The sequence below is a fragment of the Balaenoptera physalus genome (assembly GCF_965194825.1).
Source record: "Balaenoptera physalus genome assembly, chromosome: 5".
In the NCBI taxonomy this organism is placed as follows: domain Eukaryota; kingdom Metazoa; phylum Chordata; class Mammalia; order Artiodactyla; family Balaenopteridae; genus Balaenoptera; species Balaenoptera physalus.
This window is the reverse complement of record NC_138884.1, coordinates 118,634,923-118,650,236: the sequence shown is the minus strand read 5'-3', so window position 1 is coordinate 118,650,236 and position 15,314 is coordinate 118,634,923. Positions and strand designations below refer to the sequence as shown.

The window sequence follows — 15,314 nt, the reverse complement described above, 5'->3', positions numbered from 1 at the left end:
AAAACACCCTCTCTGAGTTTCTCAATGTAGCCTCAGTGAAGGGAAGGTCCTTTAGTCCCTCCTGGGAATACCGTCAACTGGTAGAATCTTTGGTCTCATATAATTCATCTACTGTAATCTTTCTACTTCTTTGAAGTTCCTAGCCCTTTCTTCAATATTCTTCTATGGCAGACTGGCACAGTGGGTCTAAAACTTTGACTATGAATGAGATCAATTTTTAAAATTCTGGTTAATAAATGTAAGCACTTCAAAATTAATTGAAAAGTTGTTGACAGTCATGTTCAGCTTCCTCACATACATGATAAATTTCTGTCTTGTAAAATAAAAGTCTCATGCTCACTGAAATGTGCTCAATAATTATTCAAAGACATAAAATACATGATGGCATTTCTCCCTGTCTGCCTTTTTGTCTCATTTTTCCTCAATAAAGTCAAGTTTTTCTTTCTATCCCTTCATTCCCAGTCATTCTTGTCCTTAAAGAAACTTTTTGTGTGTGTGTGAAAAAAGACACATTTGAATGAGAATGCAATCAGCCTATATTCCCTACTCAATAAAGCAGGAGATTTCTAGATGAAAATGCTAGAGGCTGTTGACCCAGCAGATGAGATGTCAGTGAGGGTGATGCAGAGAAGTGGTGATAGCACTGATGTTCCTACTTCCTCAAGTTTTCCTAACTCCTGCCCACCCTGGGCAACATGGCTGAAAAGGTGGAACAAGCTGCAAGAGCTTCTTAAGCTATATGACTTAAAAAGCAACTATACCTTCTCTTTTCTTTCCAGTATTGTGATATTTGCTTCTCTTCTGTAGCATGGAAATGCACCAGTCAAGATCACCTGCTGTGGGGCTCCAGATACTACCCTTCTGGATTCACCACCACATTTGTGTCAGGAATATGATTCTTTCAGACTGCTCTCAGCCAGTGACTGAGCATGGTAATGGTACTGAGGCAGGATCATTCTGGCAAGAAGTGGGCCTCTTCCAATGGGCAACTTTGCCTAGGACTATACCATAGTACTGGACTCTTGCAGCCCAGTTCTCCTTCCTTCTCTCTATCCTTCATTAGATGTCAGACCCAGATCATAGTTAGAATGCTCTCCTTGCCTTTTTTTGCTTTCTTCCCCAATACATTACCTGCACGTTGTATTAGTCATCTGCTGCATAACAAATTATTCCCAAACTTACTGTCTTGCAACAACACACATTTATTATCTCATAGTTACTGTGGGTCAAGAATATGAGTGTGGCCTAGCCAGGTCCTCTGCTTTAGGATCTCTCACATGACTGCAATCAGGTGCCAGCCAGTCCTGGAGTCTTATCTGAAGTTTGGTTACAGAAAGGTCTGCGGGATTTAGTTTCTGTGGACTGTTCTGCTGAGGTCCTCAGCTTCTTGCTGACTGCTGCCTGGAAGCCTCCCTTAGTCCTTTGCCACATGGGAGTTCTCACTGTGATGGCTTGCTTCATCAAATCCAGCAAGAGAAAGAGAGAGAGAGACTTGAAGCAAGATGAAAGTCAAATATTTTGTAGCTTAATCACAGAAATGACATCTTATTACCTTTCCAATTCTTTTGGTGAAAAACAAGTCACTTGGCCAGCTCACACTTAAGGATTACACAGCACGAACACCAGCAGGTGGCAATCATTGTGGGCCATCTTGGAGGCTGCCTACCTTACACATCTCATACCAGCTTGATGCATGCTGCCCAGAGGACCCGTGCTCCTCTGAGGACCCAAATGAACACATCTCTAAAAACAAAATTTTAAAAATCAGCTCTACTTACTAGGACATTTGATTCTAACTAGGGGATAATCTCTCATCAAAAATGGAATTTTTTATTGCTATTTTACAATATTGCTTCTGTTTTATGTTTTGTTTTTTTGGCCCTGAGGCATGTGGGATCTTAGCTCCCTGACCAGGGATCAAACCCACACCCCCTGCATTGGAAGGTGAAGTCTTAACCACTGGACCACCAGGGAAGTCCCTGTTGCTATTTTAATGTGTCTTGATAACAAGGATTTAAGATAGATTGTTTCGTGTAAGATATGACGTTTTGTTACATTCACTGGATTAACGTTTTCTTCCTCAGTAACTGCAACTTTAGTAGACATTTCATTTCTAGGACTGGTAAAGAAGGATTATTTATGCATTATAAATTGATAGATTTTTGTTCCATAACTAACTGCAAATGGAGTGGAACTCAAACTGAAACCACTATAGGCAGCAATACTATTTCCTTGGTGTGGGTCGGCCTATAAGCATTGTCCATCTATCTTTCTTTGAGTCAGATGATTTGTTTCACATCAGTTGCTCAAACAATTGCATCAGAGCAGTTCCTGCCATTGATAGCAAATTCTTCAAGATTGGTGCATGGGAATATGGGTTGGTGGGGTTAAAGACAGTGTAAAGGTGAAAATATACTATTACTTCATTTGTCATGACAAAGTACAATGTTATGAAACTAGCAACAAATTAGTTTGAATCCTCACAATACCAGATTAATAGGAAATCATTTTTGTTTGGGAGAAAATCCAGTGTTACAAGAGGCAGGTAGAAACCACAAAAGTATTATTTTAGATTTTATGAATAGGAGAACCAAGACATATAGCACCAAGTCATTTCTTTTCTCTTAATAAACATGTGAATAGTAGTATACAGAGCAAGTTGCTCCCTGACCAATCAACTGTTCTTTCTATTATAATGCATCTATTTTGGATTTTAGAATTACCTGAGGGAATTTGACAAGCTGGCCAGGTTTCAGATAAAAGTGACCAGTGTATCAAAGGAGCAAAGGCAAGAGCTGCAAAAGGGTAAGAGCTAAGTAAGAAAATCTAGGTATAATTCCACCGGGATATGGGATTTTTTTTTTCAGCTTTGTCTGAAATAAGGAAAGAATGAAAAACTGAAATTGGGAAGAGATAAATTCAGACTGACTATCCAAACCAAAGCAGGGGGTTGAGGATTATTAAAGGAAATAGTGCAAGTTCATTATATGAGACAATGAAAACCTAGACCAGCTGTGGGGTTCCAGAATGCACCCAAAGTAATCCTATCTGAGCTCCAGGGAGTAGCCTGACCTGGGTAGCAATTTCCAGCTTTAACTTAGAATCTCTATTATTGCATTAGTTTTGTGGATTGGCTCCAGGCATAAAATAGTTTACAGTGGTGACTGTCTATTATTTCCTGTAGTTGAATCCATATTTTTGTGGGCTGCCTCGTGTTCAGGGCTGCTAAAATCTTCTACCTGCTTCATGGCTCTGGGGAATCTAATAGAAGTTTTCACGTGGCAGTTTGGACAGCTTGCAAAATAAAAAGCTTGCAATGGGGTATGTGGTGTTCATGCCAAGGATATTCATCACTCATTGTTACCTGTGGGTTCAGACTGATCCAGGAATGTCCTTGTTCAGAAACTCTTCCATGTGCCCAAAACTCTCATATAGAATACAACCTTTTTCTGTGAAGTGGCAGATTTAGTGCTAAAGTGATAGGGAAATAGCTCGTAAGTTTGAATGGAAGTTTTGGTCAGCAGTGTATATAAATGATAGATGGGAGATGGGAGGTGGGATTACTTTTCTTTCATGAGGGTTTATGCAGCCAGTTTATTATTCTTATGCAAAAATTTCCCTTTTTTTTTTTTTTCTTCGGAGTTTGAACTCAAGCCTTAATTCCTTAAAGCTCTGTTTTCCTCTCCTCCATAGTAGAACTGGAAAGAATGGGTTATAGATATACAAGCTACTGTTGGTCTTAGCCCTCAGGGTGGCTCAGGGCAGCTGGAGCCCCTGGGACAGTGACCTTGGGCTGGAGATGACTTGTTCATGTACGTCATGTTTGCCATACAACCATTGTCATGTAAGCATATTGCACCACATGCAAATTTGAGAAACACTGCTCTTCCCTGTGTATAATTCCTCTAGATTCCTTTGATGCCCTGAAACATACAAAGAGAGGTCAAGGGTCATATATGTTATGCCTCCCTTTATTGACTATTTCTCACAATCTGCTTTCTGCCATCAAAGATTTCCCTTGCATCTGTCCAGACATAAAAATATATACATGTCCACTTCTGAGTTCTGAACATTTCTAATGATAAGTCTTCAATTTGACTTTATTTCAGAAAGTCTTCTTTAGCCAAAATGACTTACATTCTTGTTTAGGATGTAGTAGGAAAATAAAATGTTAGATAGGAAATTTTGAGATCTAGCTAGACTTGTTGCTATTGGGTAAATCACCTAACCTCTCTGGGCCACATCTGTGGGGAAAAAAAAAAGTTGATGATCTCCAGTGTCCTTTCAAGAATTATGAATCTACGGAAATGATCATTTTTGTCATGCTACCATCTGGTGTTTACTGTTATTGTAAGTGATTCATGGTCATATAACATGTGAAAACACTGTAAATATTAAAATAAATATTTTAATTGCAGACAATGTAAGTGTCCATATATTCAACACTTGAGTAGATACTTCATCTCCGGCACCGTGCTTGTGCTGGGGATGCACAGGTGACTGATTCATAGCCCTTGCCCCCCAAAAGTTCATCTTCTAGTGGTTAAAAAATCTGGGCTCTTAACCCATACCCTTCCTGGGATGTCATCTGGGATTTACCACATACTGTTTGAGCTAAGCCAATTTGTTTAACCTTTTAACCTCTTTCTCTCTCAGTTTTTCATCTGTGAAGGTGCAGGTTTATAATAGAACATATACAACATCCAAAAGGGTTAAAGGAAACATCTATATAAAGCACTTGGACAAGTGCTCGGCTTTAGAAAGCACTCAGTAAACCTTAGCTTTATTATTCTCCTTTGTGAAGCCCTTTCCTCAATGCACTTTCACATCTAGCATCTCATTTGACCTAATTTCACTGCAAAATATTGTTAAGTGGCTTTCACTAATAAAGGCCTAGAAAGGTTAAGTGGTTTGTCCAGGGAGAAGCAGCCGATGAAGTACAGATTCATTGTTCTTCCTCTTAGGCCACAGCAATCTCACAATAAAAGAGACTACAAATTATGGCTTGCTGATTCTTCTAGGCCTGGCTAAAGCTTCGCTTTTCCTGTCAAGTCTCAGTCTAGAGAGATGTTTTCATTCATTTTTCATAGCTGTCACTTACCATCAGCTCTAGTGTAGCATCTTACTGGACTCTCATTCTGGCTGGGTTGTGAGCTCCTTGAGGTCAGGATTGTGGGCAGTTTTTTTTTACTGCTTTTGTCCTTTACTGTGCTCAGCTACGTAGGGTTCAGTCCCAGTCGATCTGACTCCAATGGCTGTGATTTTAAGCACAGCTGAGTCTGTGATTGGTGAATAACAGAATAATGTCAGATTAAAGTGAAAGTTGGGTTACAATTTTCCTATGGCAAAAGGAGCCAGAACAGTGGAAGTAGAATGAGAACTTGCAGCAGGAAAGGACATCCTTCAACTCAGCTTCTGCGGACTGGAGCCCTTTCAGCTCTATTTCGTGAAAGTTCACAATGAGCTGTTGTATTGTGGGCTCCCTCCTCAGAGACGGGCACCTTTAGTTTTGCAGGACCCTGAGCTCCCAGCAAGTCGCAGTTCCCCATGTTCTCAGAGCTCCCCCTGTTCTGTATCCTCACTCGATGTTTTGGTGCACTTTCAGCATCCCCTGAGGAAGCCTGCAGCCTACTGACATCATAAGATATTTATGTTTATTGTTAGTTATTTATTATTTTTGCGATTACCTCATAAGGTAACAATGTTTACTTCTATTACTCTTCTGTTCACAAACTTGCATAGAATTTGAATGATGGGTTGCAGCTTTATTTTCCCATGAGCAATTTTGCGGGATGTGAAGTTTGTCAGGAATGCATACAGGTGCTATGGAAGAAGAGCCTGTAAAATCACTCTCAATTTTCAATGCAGTTCCATCTCTCTTATCTGAAGCCATTGGGGCCAGGTATATTCTGAGATTTGTACGTATTTCTAGATTTTCGAAAGGCTGTGTATCATCATATACCATGTATAGCCAGCATGGTGTAATCAGACACGTTGCAGTAAGTGGGTAAATGATATAAATTATAAGTAGCGTTGTCTTAGCTTAGTCATATTTTGCCATCAAATGAGTTCTGAAAAGCACTTTTGGTTTTCAGAGCCTTTTGGAATTGGCTGCCTAGACACCTCTTGGAACCACTTCCTTTCTGCTGCTCTGACTGCATTGTCACATGGTGCCTTGTGAAGGTTGGCCTCTCAGAGAGGATGCAGGTCATGAGCTGCTAACCTTGGGCTTTCCACCAAGTGCATTTGGGTGATTTGACCACACGTTTCCACCAGAGGTGCACGCCTGTCCAAGTAAGGAAAAGCAAGGACACTGCATCTAACTTTCTCTCCCTTTCCATCTATTCCTAGTGGCTCCTTTCTCCTACGTGCCCAGCAAAGACTTCTCTGTGTCATATTGTCTTCCCGTGCTACCCTGTGACTTAAGATCTGATCCAGATATGCTATAAGGGAGACAGCTGTTTGAGTAAAACAAACTAAGACTTAAAATTGACTTCTGTCTTAGTCTGTTTGGCTGCTGTGACAAAATACCACAGACTGGGTAGCTTATAAACAAACAACATTTATTTCTCACGGTTCTGGAGGCTGAACGTCCAAGAGCAAGGTGTGAGCACTATAATCTCATATGGGGGAGGGGCTAGGGAGCTCTCTAGGGTCCCTCTTGCAAGAGCACTAATTCCATTCATGAGGACCCAGCCTTCACAACCTAATCACCTCCACCACTGACCCAAACACCATCACCTTGGTGGCTGGTTTCCACACAGGAACTCTGGGGGAGCAGGGGGACAAGCATTCAATGTATAACTTCTCTCTTTGAGGCTGAGTTCCACTTTCCCCAAGAACTGGAGATAATCAGGAATAAAATATTCAGTTTAATATTAAATAAATATTCAGTTTAATATTAAAAATATTAATCCCATTTTATTAACATGACAGTGTTTAAGAAGTGAATCACCTGACTATATATGTTTTATATATACATATACGTGTGTTTCATGTATGTATATATACATACACAAACATATTTATATTTTGGCATAGAATGTTTCTAGATTACATAGATGTTCATGACAGAGCGGAGCCTTATATTTTACCACCTTTTAGTGTAAGAGCCATTTTACTCATCAACCACTTAAAAACTTTTATGGGAATCCCAGTTTTAGGCGTACTCTAGCTGCAAGAGTAGTAAACTGCAAATATTTTATTTAGTGGTAAGATAGTGTTCTCTGTCTCCTCAGCCTGGTATCTCCTTTAATCTATTATTTAATGAATTCTAGAGTTAATGTGTTTTTGAAGTGGAGGGATTAGCTTAGGTATCTCATGCTCAGTACTTCAAAAATCAGTGCTGTCATCTCTCTCTCTCTCTCTCTATCACACTCACACACACACACATTGGCAAAATAAAAGTGACCCACTCAGCCACTTTTTGGCGGGGTTGGTAGTTGAGTAGTTTATCCTAGAGATGAAACATTTATTTAAATTTTGGAGAAGGGGATAGAAAGGTGCTGAGGGAGCACCTATGCTGAAATAGTAAAGTTCAAGTGACATAGAACTTACAGGAACAAATCCCTTCAGTACCTGTGGGCTGTTTGCGTAAGGAGGAAGCAGCGTCTACTCATCATCAGTGTGATTGCTTCAATACACATATCTGTGAGTGGCAAGCTGAACTCACTGCCAACACTTGCAAGATAAAATATGTGGCGTGACAACCACAGGGAGAAGAACTATTTCGCCAAGTGTTCTCCTCTAGCCATAATAATATTACAGGGATCAGATATTTTGAGCCCTGCTTCCTGTTAATATGAAGGGAGGATATGATGAGCCCTGACAAATATACCCACATGTTTTAGATATAGTATGTTTGAACCTTGGAATAGGGACATCCTAATAAATACTATTTCATAGTTTTAAGAATGAAAAGCAAGAATCTGAAAAAAGGAGAATACTTAAATTTATTCATTTGCCACTCTGCTCTGTGCTGATGGGGGATTTATATTTTTATTTTAAAACGTGTTGGAGACTCTTTATTGGCTCTCGGCTTCAAAGCAAATCAGGATAAAGTAGATCTATTTTCACTCTTTTAAAGAAAGGATTACTTAGTGAAGTGCATAGAATCTCATCATAAAGCACACTCCATAGAAACTGGTACCAAAGCATGGGCATCAGGTTTGGCATTCCATAGTATTTCTCATATTTGTTAGAAGTCATTTCTTTTACATACATTTTAAGCATGCATTGGTACTAGTTTACATATAAACTAGTATAACTTTCCCTATACTAAGTCTTTGAATCTACTCTTTTCTTGATGGACACTTGGGTTGCTTCCATATCTTGGCTATTGTAAGTGGTGCTGCTGTGAACATTGTGGGGTGCATGTATCTTTCCCAATTAGTGTTCTCGTTTTTTCTGGATATATACCCAGGAGTTCAATTGCTGGGTCATATGTTAGCTCTATCGATATTTTTAGTTTTTTAAGGAACCTCCATTCTGTTTTCCATAGTGGCTGCCCCAATTTACATTCCCACCAACACGGTATGAGGTTTCCCTTTTCTCCACATTCTCTCCAGCATTTATTATTTTTAGACTTTTTGATGATAGCCATTCTGACTGGTTTGAGGTGATACCTCATTGTGGTCTTGATTTACATTTCTCTAACAGTTAGCGATGTTGGGTGTCTTTTCATGTGCCGGTTAGCCAACTGTATGTCTTCTTTGGAAAAAGTCTGTTCAAGTCTTCTGCTCATTTTTTGACTGGATTGTTTGTTTTTTGGATACTGAGTTGTATGAGCTGTTTATATAGTTTGGATAGTAACACCTTGTCGGTCGCATCATTTGCAAATATTTTCTCCCATTCCATAGGTTTTCATTTTGTTTATGGTTTCCTTTGCTGTGCAAAAGCTTTTAAGTTTAATTAGGCCCTATTTGTTTATTTTTCTAAACAGGCAGTGTTTTTGCCTGGTGCAGGGCATGGTGGTTAAGAGAACAGGGCTGTAGAGGCAGAGTCCCTGTGCGGAAACTCCAGCACTACCATTCAACAGCTACATCAGCCTGAGCAAGTTACTAAACCTCTCTGTGTTGCCATTCTTTATGTGTAAAGTCAGGATAATAATAGTGCTAACATAGTAGTATTTTTAAGAGATATATGAGGATTAAATGAGTTAATCCATTTAAAACACTTAAAACTGTACCCTAAATGAAAATGAAGCAAGCACTAAAATTACCTACTACTTCCACTAAGTTTAGAATTGTCTATTTGCACCCATGTTCTTTTCACTTTTTGACAGTTTTGCAATTTCCCTTTTTGCCCCATCTCTTCTGTTTTGATTTTATAACTGGGCCTTGCAGGTGATGAAGAGTGGGAGTGACAGAGTTCCACTTCTAGGGAAGAGAATAGTGAATAAGACTGGCTACTCATGGAGCCTACATTCTAAGGAGAGCACACAACATAAATGAACAAGGTAAATTCACAGTGATGGGATTGGGATTCACGAGGGTGAAATGCATGTAGTTACTTTAGATGACGTGACTGGAGATCTAAATGTTGAGAAGAAGGCAGGCATGCAAAGTTTTGGTAGAAGAACATTCCAGAGAGAGGAACCAGGGATTAGCAAGTTAAGGAGTTCTGAGGTACAGACTGGCTTGGTCTGTCCAAGAAATACAAAGTATATCCTGCATGGCTGGAGCATATTGAACCATGGAGAGTGTGACCAGAGGGAAGGCAAAAGAGAGAGGCTGGAGCAAGACTACGAGAGCTTGCAAATCAGGGGAAGGAATTTGGATTTAGAGCAGAGTTTCTCAACTGCGGCATTATTAACATTTGGACCAGGTACTTTTTTGCCATGGGGACCGTGCTGTGCATTGTAGAATGTTTAGCAGCATTAAGCCTCTACCCACTAAATGCCAGTAACATTTACCCCTAATTGTGACAATTAAATGTCTCCACATGTTGTCAAATAGCCCTGGAGGGACAAAATTGCCCATGGCTGAGACATACTGATTTAGAGTATTTTCAACAGGAAATAATATGATCTGATTTACATTTGAGAAATATAATTTTGGTCAATTTGTAGAGAACAGAGTGTAGAGAATAACAAATGGAAGTAAGGAGATTGGTTCTAGGAAGGAGATGGTAGTGTTTGCAGTTGTGTGATGTCAGTGGAGATATCTATATTAACAGCTAGTATTTCTTCTTGATAAGATGTGAATAAAATAAGATGTGAATAAAAATGTAAAAAGCAACAGCACAACACCTGGTACAAGAGTAGACACTCAGTAATTATGTATGTTGAATGAGTAAATGAATGAATGAATTATGGTTATCTCAGGATATAAAGTCCATGGTCAGTATAATGGTGGCTTTGGCTTAATTTTGAATAATGAGCTGATAGATGAGAATGGTATGGTTGTTGAAGATTGACTCTGTCAACAGTGTAGGGCCCTTAAATACAGACTGAATCATTAGCGGGAAGCCCTAAGCCTAGAAAAGACTCAATTTTGTAGTCTTATCCTAAACTTGATTACAGAAAAAAACATTAAGGTAGTTGAACTATTGTCAGGGGAAACAGTGATTATTTGCAGCAGTGGATAAAAGCCATCTTCTTTTTGCATTTTGCATTCTAAAACATGCTCTGTCTGAGAACCAAAACCTTTTAACCTAAGCTGACAAAATTGGCTTGGATCTGCACTGAATTTTTTAAATCAGTTTTTGGTTGTGATGATTCTTGAGGCTATTTACTGTGGAATATCCATCTGCCCATTAATACAAAAGTGTACAAAATGACAGAGGACACTGTCCCATAGTGAGGGATGAATGACAAAAGGTTTGGAGGCTCCAGTTTAAATGTTTCTTTGGGTTTTTCTGGAGGATGCAGAGCTGTACTGGAAATCTCATAAGAATAAATTTTCCTGTGATGTGTCTTTACTTTCTCCTGCCAACTGGATTGGAAATATCACAAATAAAAGTGTTTCTTGTGGTATTTTCACATATCTTATTCTAGTTCCAAGAAAAACAATATATGTGAAATATATAACTATAAAAGACTTCATCTGAAAAATGATCAATCTTCAGGGATGTTTAATTCATTTCAAGATTTAGGTAAAAGCCAGTGTCTTCCAGTTCTTCTGTTAAATCTAAATTTACAATTGGCTTCAGGTGGTTGCCATTGGTTTGCCAAAAGATTACCATATCAAGGGTCTCCTCCTAGTTCATGAGATCTGGGTACTCGGTGAATTCTACAAAACTTGCATAAAGTGCTTTTTTGAAAAAAATTTTAAGTCATTGATTCTTGTTAGGGATTTGAAGGGCAAAAAACTGGAAAAGGAAGTAAAAACATTAAATGTGATCAGATGCCTTAAAATGAGGTTTGAAAACTTGAATGGGATTTCCAGGAAACATTGAGAAATGGTAGTGCTCTTTATCAGTGACTGGAGGGCAGGCTGGAGGAGAATGACAAGTCTTTTGCAATTATTTAGTAATGCTTAGTGGACTGGGCAGCTATTAAAATAATGTGCCTCCACCTTTTTTATCATTTAAAAATTATAGAGAGATAATTTCCTACATAATCTACTTTATCCCAGTTTTAAATAAGACAATAAAATATCATTGAATCAAGGACTATGAATCCCCATCGTACTAGAAAGAAAATATATTTTGCTATTAATACTCTTAGTTTGGGAAACAAGTAGAGACATTTAGCATAGGTCATTTGCACTTTCTACCCCTTCATCACATGCTTGTTAAGATGAATATACAAACAAATAACTATTGAATGTGCCAGACTGAAGCAACCTCAAGTAAGACATCATTATTGGAGTTCCTATTCAAAGCCAAAAGAATGTTTTGCAATGTTTATAGTTTTCTTTTTTGTTTGCAATCACTTTTATTTCTTTCACTGACAGGAAAGTATAGTCCTTTGTTCATGCTAGGGCCCAAGTATCATTATCCAGTTTCTGTTTCCAGTTTAATAAAATATGTATTTACATAGGCAAATTCCAACCAAATTAACAGCCTTGGAGCATAAAATGTGATAGGTGTGACCTATTTACACAAAGGCCACTTGTTCTTTCTTTGGGTTTTATGCTCTTTTTGTGGGTAGTCAGGGAAAAGCTCATAGGAGAGCACTCATCACCAGGGAAAAGAAGAACTTTTGCATGGGGGATTGTGATCTTCTCAGGCAGCAGGGGCTCAACTGTCTCGGGTTGGTGAGGAAGGGGTGGCAAAAACAACGTAAATGGGGAGATGAGTTGTACCCACCACAGGGAGAAGAAGCAAGTTGAACAACTTAAAGTCTTTCAAGATAAATTAATCACCATGGCATGAGTGATAAAGACTGAACAGGTTATATTTTTAGTTAAAATATGTGACCAGTGGGAAAGCATGCTGATGAAATTAGCAGACCAGTTGTTTCTTTTCTGTGGTCATGATCTTTGAATAATTACTTTCACTATGCCTCCAAAATAAGTCCTGATCTGGGGATGCTGTTTAAACTGTTCCTTTGTCAGCGTATCACGAAGTTGCTGGAGAGTGTATGCCCTCACTTTCCATCCCCTTTTATCCAGTTAGCTGCTTCCCTTCCCATTTAAGACTTCCTCAGAGAAGCCCACCCTGTCTCTCTCTGTACCGCCCCCTCTCCAGCCCAACTAGGTCAGATTCTCCCTTTGTATCTTCTCACAGGTCCCTAAACTTTTTTTTACATTGTTTCAGTTATATTTAAATATTTATTGGGGAGGTATTAAGATGGCGGAATAGAAGGTCGTGGAATTCGCCTGTCCTCACAAGTACATCAAGAATACATCTACAAATGGAACAATTCTCATAAATATTTATTTTGTGATTTTTAAATCTCTATCTTCATTAACTATCAGAATGAGAATGTTTGTCATTTTTGTCACAACTGTCCCCATTTCTTGGTTCAATCTTTGACACATATGGACCTAAAAGTTTTCCATGTACAGGCATACCTTGTTTTATTGTGCTTTGCTTTACTGCGCCTTGTAGATACTGCATTTTCTTTTCTTTCTTTTTTAACAAATGGAAGATTTGTGGCACCCCTGCCTTGAGAAAGTCTATCAGCACAGTTTTCCCAACAGCATTTGCTCACTTCATGTCTCTATGTCACATTTTGGTAATTCTTGCAATATTTCAAACTTTTTCATTATCATTATATCTGTTATGGTGATCTTTGATCAGAGATATTTGATGTTACTTTATAATTGTTTTGGGCACCACTAACCGTGCCCATATAAGATTGTGAACTTAATGGATAAATGTTGTGTGTGTTCTGACTGCTCCACCCACTAGCCATTTCCCCATCTCTCTCTCTCCTTGGGCCTCTCTATTCCGTGAGACACAACAGCATTAAAATTAGGCCAGTAAATAACCCTACAATGGCTTCTAAGTGTTCAAGTGAAGGGCAGAGTCTTACGTCTCTCACTTTAAATCAAAAGCCAGAAATGATTAAGCTTAGTGAGGAGGGCGTGTTGAAAGCTGAGATAGGCCAAAAGCTAGCCCTCTTGCCCCAGTCAGCCAAGATGTGAATATAAAAGAAAAGTTCTGAAGGAAATTAAAAATACTACTACGGTAAACACACAAATGATAAGAAAGCACAACAGCCTTATTGCTGATATGGAGAAAGTTTTAGTTGTCTAGATAGAAAATCAAACCAGCCACAACATTCCCCTAAGCCAGAGCCTAATCCAGAGCAAGGCCCTAATTCTTCTCAATTCTGTGAAGGTGGAGAGAGGTAGGGAAGTTCAAGAAGAAAAGTTTGAAGTTTGGTCCATGCGGTTGAAGGAAAGAAGCCATCTCTATAACATAAAAATGCAAGGTGAAGCAGCAAGTACTGATGTAGAAATTGCAGCAAGTTATCCAGAAGATCTAGCTAAAATCATTAATGAAGGTGGCTTCATGAAACAACAGATTTTCAGTGTAGATGAAACAACCTTCTATTGGAAAAAGACGCCATCTAGGATTTTCATAGCTAGAGAGAAGTCAATGCCTGTCTTCAAAGTTTCAAAGGGCAGGCTGACTCTCTTATTAGGGGCTAGTGCTGCTGGTGACTTGAAATTGAAGCCAATGTTCATTTACCATTCTGAAAATACTAGGGTCCTTAAGAATTATGATAAATCCATTCTTCCTGTGCTCTGTAAATGGAACAACAGAGACTGGATGACAGCACATCTGTTTACAGCATAGTTTACTGAATATTTTAAGCCCACTGTTGAGCACTTGTGCTCAGGAAAAAAAAAAAAATTCCTGTCAAATATGACTGCTCACTGACAATGCACCTGGTCACCCAAGAGCTCTGATGAAGATATACAACAAGATTAATATTGTTTTCATACCTGTTAACACAACATCCATTCTACAGCCCATGGATTAAAGAGTAATTTCGACTTTCAAATCTTCTTATTTAAGAAATACATTTCATTAGGCTATAGCTGCCATGGAAGGTGATTCCTCTGATGGATCTGGGACAAGTCAATTGAAAACCTTCTTGAAAGGATTCACCATTCTAGATGCCATTAAGAACATTTGTGATTCGTGGGAAGGGGTCAAAATACCAACATTCACAGGAGTTTTGAAGAAATTAATTCCAACCCTCATGGATGACTTTTAGGGGTTAAAGTTTTCAGTGGAAGAAGTAACTGCAGATGTGGTAGAAATAGCAAGAGAACTAGAATTAGAAGTGGAGTCTAAAGATGTGAGTGAACTGTTTCAATCTCATGATAAAACTTAAACAGATGAAGAGTTGCTTTAATGGATGCGCAAAGAAAGTGGTTTCTTGAGATGGAATCTACTCCTGGTGAGATGCTATGAAAATGACTGAAATGACAACACAGGCTTTAGAATGTTACATAAACTTAGTTGATAAAGCAGCGGCAGGGTTTGAGAGGATTAAGTCTAATTTTGAAAGAAATTCTGTTGTTGGTAAGATGCTATCAAACAGTTTTGCAATATGCAACAGTATTGCATATTGATTTTATGAAATCATTCATAAAAGGAAGAGTCAATCGATGTAACGAATTTCATCATTGCCTTATTTTAAGAATTTACCACGGCCACCCCAGCCTTCAGCCACCACCACCCTCATCAGTCAGCAGCCCTCAACATCAAGGCAAGACCCTCCACCAGCAAAACGATTATGACTCACCGAAGGCTCAGATGATGATAAGCATTTTTATTCATAAGGTATTTTTCACATTGTTTTTTAAGACATAATGCTATTGCACACTTAACAGACTACAGTATGGTGTAAACATAACTTTTATATGCACTGGGGAATGAAAAATTCATGTGACTCGCTTTATTGTGGT

General features: G+C 38.8%; 1 long non-coding RNA gene across 1 annotated transcript in view; it reads left to right on the top strand.

The window, feature by feature from the left end:
- The first annotated feature begins 8,293 nt into the window (after nucleotides 1–8,293).
- The window catches only part of LOC309661379, a 251,771-nt gene continuing 244,750 nt past the window's right edge, over nucleotides 8,294–15,314 (top strand). The window contains exon 1 of the long non-coding RNA XR_014263999.1: nucleotides 8,294–15,189. This is a non-coding gene — a long non-coding RNA (uncharacterized lncRNA). The remainder of the gene's footprint in view (nucleotides 15,190–15,314) is intronic.